This window comes from Benincasa hispida, chromosome 10, assembly GCF_009727055.1.
Source record: "Benincasa hispida cultivar B227 chromosome 10, ASM972705v1, whole genome shotgun sequence".
Lineage (NCBI taxonomy): Eukaryota > Viridiplantae > Streptophyta > Magnoliopsida > Cucurbitales > Cucurbitaceae > Benincasa > Benincasa hispida.
The window spans coordinates 7,255,851-7,261,082 of NC_052358.1; positions in this window are offsets into that span (position 1 = coordinate 7,255,851).

A 5,232-nucleotide genomic window follows, 5' to 3' on the forward strand; every position below is an offset into this window, starting at 1 on the left:
GAAATTACCTTTTATTCCTTAAGTCCCCATTGATCCCCTAATGAACAATTGTTTTGTGATCCAATCACAAAATAAAGTACCTCTCATACCAAATGAGAGAGTGAGATCCCTTGTTCAAGCCCCTGAATCAGCACTTAAAGGAACAACCTCTCTACTATTCCTAAAGCCGGTAGGAGTGAATTCCCTCTTGCACCCTATGTCCCCAGCTATTTATCCGGTCTTACCCCTGAAACGGAAGTCATATTGAGCCGACGTTGTTGAGCCAACCCTCACCTATGCAAATCTAAAGGCAATCTCGAATAAACAGGAGTTCATAGTTAGCTCAGGATTAAGGTCAAGTTACCTAGATCATCGCTTTGAAATAGTCAGTCTTAAACAGTAAACAACGTTATAAAGTAAGAGTGACTCATTTCATGGTCCGATTTTGTATAAACTCTTTTGAACAATGACACCTCCACTCATCATGTCCAACATGAACGAATTAGGATCACTTCGTTTGTAACACTTTACAACTCTTTGTAACAACTACAGAGCAGACCACATCCAATAGTGTTATCAGAATAAGATACCCAACCTTATCCATGTACTATAGATCATTTTGACTATTTACTCGAACCTGATCTTCCTTTATGTCTCACATAAAGTTCAAGTACTCATCCAATAGTCAATAGACTTTTAGGTTTATTGGATTTCTATTCAAGTAATAGATCCATTCAATAACACCTTAATTGAATTTTCAGAATAAGCTCCATTGTTTACATACCACGAGTTTTAGGACATAAAACCCAACAATATTGTTGTTGTGTGTTCTGAGTTATGTGCGATGAACATTTAATTTTTTAATTGTGTATTTTGAATTCTGATAATGTGGTGTGGATAGTTGATGTGTTGGATGTTTGAATTACTTGACTTAGATGTAAAGGATGATTATGCTAAAGTATGTGCTATGAGAGTTGAATTTATTGACATGTGTCCTGATTATGTCGCATGGATGTTAGATGTACTGGATGCTAAATTACATGACTCGTTTGTGGTTTGAGTGCCTCGAGTAAAAAGATGAGCAGGAGTTGGCTTCAAAGACTGGGTGTTACATGACTTGTTTGTGGTTTGGGTGCCTCGAATAAAAGGGTGAGTAGGAGTTGGCTTTTAAAAATTGGGTGTTACATTACTTGTTTGTGGTTTGGGTGCCTCGAGTAAAAGGTAAGCAAGAGTTGGCTTCGAAGATTGGGTGTCAGCCAACTACCATTTATCAAAATAGAGTTCTACTAAATGTCACTTATGCACCACCAAAGATCTGGTAACTAAATGTTTACCATTATGAATGAAGGGCCTTGTTAGATGAGACTTGGCTCCCGCTCTGCTAATTGGTGCCAACTACCATTAGTTGGAGTAGAGTCTCCTAGGATTTTTTTACCAATAAGTTAACACAGTTTGGTGTATCACCGAGAGAATAAGGTTCAAATTCTAAATAATGCTTCAAAGATGTCACTAATGGAAGAGGAATCCAATTTAAATATTGAATCATTTTACAACCTAGTAAAAGTTAGTTACCAATGGTAACATTCTAACAATTTTCTAACTAAAGATACGACATAAACAATTTAAGATTTTGGTAATTACAAGCTTAAAACTTAAATAATTGACTACAAGACTACTTAAACATTGAAAAAAAAAACTATCGCTACGAATATTACATCAAATTCCCTCCATGTAAGTAAAATGAAACTCGTCCTCGAGTTTACGCTGAAAGCTTAAGCTGGCCTTGTGGTAAATACTCCGTTAGATTAGTCACATTGAAGATAGGGTTGATATGAAGAACTCCGGATAGTTTAATTTTGTAGGCATTATCTCCATATTTATTTAGGATTTAAAAGGTCATAGCTTCTTTGGTTGAAGCTTGTTATAAGTGCCTATAGGGAATCGGTTTTTTCTGAGATGGATCATTACTAAGTCGCCTTCTTTGAATTATTTGGATCTTCTATGCTTATCAGCTACTATCTTGTATTTGGTAATCATTTTCTCCAAGTGCTCTATGACTTCCTTATGTAGTTCAACAACTCTTTGTAGCTTTAGCTTCCATGCTAAGATCAATAGAAGAAGATAGGTTAGTAAGATCAACAGTTAATCTAGGGAGTCTAGTGTATACTATTTCAAATGGTGACCTCTGAGCGATTTTCATGTGGTTGTAGGTGAATTCTATTTGTGCCAAGATAAAAGTCCCATTATTTGGGTTTTTCTTCTCTAATGCAACGAATAGGATTACCAAGGGTCCGGTCAGTGACTTTCATTTGCCCATTGTTTGGGGATGGCTCATTGTGCTAAACTTGAGTCTTGTGTTGAACATTCTCCAAAATGTTTTTCCAAAAGTACCTTAGGAACTTCACATCCCTGTTTAAAACTATAGACTTGGGAATTCCATGTAAGCGCACAATTTCTTTAGAATAGATTAGCAATATAAACGGTATCCGCTGAAAGATAATGAGACATTTTGCTAAACCAATCAACAACAACTAGAATAGAGTCATACCCTCTTTAAGATTTGGTAGTCCTAAAATGAAATCCATGGATAAGTCCTCCCAAATGCTCTCAGGGATCAGTAAAGGGGAGTATAAACCTGTGTTTTATTGTTGTCCTTTTGCTGTTTGGCACATGTAGCAGTGTTTAATGAATTTTGTCATATCTTTGGGAATTTGTGGTCAATAGAATCTGTCATTTAAGACCTGTAAAGTCTTGCCCACTTCGAAGTGTCCTGCTAATCCATTACTATGTAATTCTTTAACCAAGGATTCTCAAAGAGAAGCTCTAGGTATGCACAAAAGATTATTCTTAAAAAGGAAATTTTAGTTAAATGAAAATCATTATAATTAACATTATCAACACATATATGTCTTCGGATTCGGGGTCATTTTCATACAAAGTGGATAGAGAACCAAATGCAACTATTTGGCCTTTAAGGATTGTTAAGAGAATAGTTTTTCTACTTAAAGCAATGACCACAAAATTAGTATTTCTCCCTTTGTGTTTTATGACAAAATCAAAGCGTTGAATAAAAGATAACCAATATGCGTGCATTCGATTAATAGTCCTTTGTGTCTGTAAATATTTGGGACATTTGCAAATATAGATATTAGACTTAAAGTATTAGTAGATATAACATAATATAAAAGAAATTATAAATATGGCCAAATTTAAATAGTCTATCGGTGATACACCATATTATTGGTAGGAGTCTATCAGTGATAGACCATATCACTAGTCTATCACTGGTAAGAGTCTATCAACAATAGAAGTCTATCGCTGATAGACTTAGCTATATTTGCAATTTTTTTTAAAAACGATGTTATACACTTGGTTATTATTCCTAAAAATGTGACCAACTGTAATTGCCCTAAATATTTAAGAGAAAAATGGTCAGAAAATAATATGAATTCATGTCCTAGAAGATAATTTTCCCAAACTTTTAGCGCTCTGACTAAGAATAGAGTTCTTGCTCATAGGTGCTCCACTTTTGGCGAGATTCACTGAGTTTCTCACTAAAATATTCGATTGGATGGTTTTGTTGGGAGAGGACTTCCATATTCCATAACTAGAGGCATCAATGCCATTTCAAGAGGATTATTAAAATCGGGTAATGCTAAAACAGGGGTATTGGTAAGTTTATTCTTTAATACGTTAAAGCTCTTTGTTTGTTCTTCTGTCCAACAAAATTTTCTTTTCTTTAAACATTCTATAAGGGGAGCTGTAAGTGTACTAAAGTTCTTGATGAATTTCCTATAAAATGATGTAAGTCCTAAAAAACTTTGGATGCCATAGACTAATTTAGGCAAAAGGCCAATTTTGGATGACTTGAATTTTAGCTAAACCCACGGGTATTCCACACTCATTTATGATGTAACCTAAAAAATGAATTTCATGTACTAAGAATACGCAATTCTTTTGATTGGTGGACAAAGTTTTGAATAATGTGTGAAATAGGAAAGATGTTCTTATAGGGATTTGTTATAGACTAGTATGTCATCAATGTAGGCTATAGGAACTTATTAAGAAAAGGATGGAGCATTTGTGTCATTTGTCTCATAAATGTGCTTGGAGCGTTGGAGAGACTAAATGGCATCACGAGTCATTCATAGAGACCCTCATTTGTCTTAAAGGTTGTTTTCGATTCATCCTCAAGTCAAATTCTAGTTTGATGGTATCTGCTTTTTAAGTGTATATTGGAAAATATTTTGGCTCCACCAAGTTGATCTAAGAGACCCGATATTCTATGGATTGAAAACCTTTATTTTATTGTAATTTTATTAATGGCCCGATTGTTTACGTACATCCTCCAAGATCCATATTTTTTTTTGGATTTAAAAGGACTAGAACGACACATGGACTTAGGCTTGGTCTAATATGGCCCTTTTCTATTAGCTCATTGATTTAGTTTTGTAGAATTGTATATTCCCCAAGGCTCATCCTATAATGTGGGAGGTTTGGAAGTATAGATCCAGGAATGAGGTCAATATGGTGTTGGATGTCTCATAATGGAGGCAGGGTAGTAGGAATCTCTAATAATTTTGGGAATTCTTCAAAGAAACGTTTGACCTCCCTACTGTTGGTCATATGAATGTCATTTTGTAAGGATCCTTTACTATTATTGCCCAAATTTCAGTATTTTCCTTATGGATAAGGCCCATTATTAATAATAGAGAAAAGTTATTTCTTGGAGCTAGTTTTTTGTTTAGACTCTGTTTTCTTTAAGTGGTTACTACTAGGAAGAAGTTTAATTTCCCTACCTATCCAAGTAAAATCATAAGTATTCTCTCTACACCTATGGATTGAATTGACATCATACTGCCATGGACGGCCTAATAACACATGACACACATCCATATCGATAACGTCACAAATTATTTGGTTCTTGTAAAGGATACCAATGGAAAGAGGAATGTTGTAAGTAAAACTTATCTGGGACTCATCGCTTTTTATTTATCCAGCTGACCTTGTAGTGGTGTGGGTCAAGTTTGAGATGAAGGGTTTGCACTAGCTTGGTGGATACAACATTCTCACTACTACCACTGTTAATGATTACATTGCATACTTTCCCATTTATGGTGCATCTTGTCTGAAATAAAGAGTGTCTTTGTGGGTGATTCTCTGTTTTTGGTGTAAGCAAAATCTTTTGTATAAAACAAGACAATTGTTCCCCTTCATCTAGTTCTATCTCATTGAAATATTCTTCAGACTATT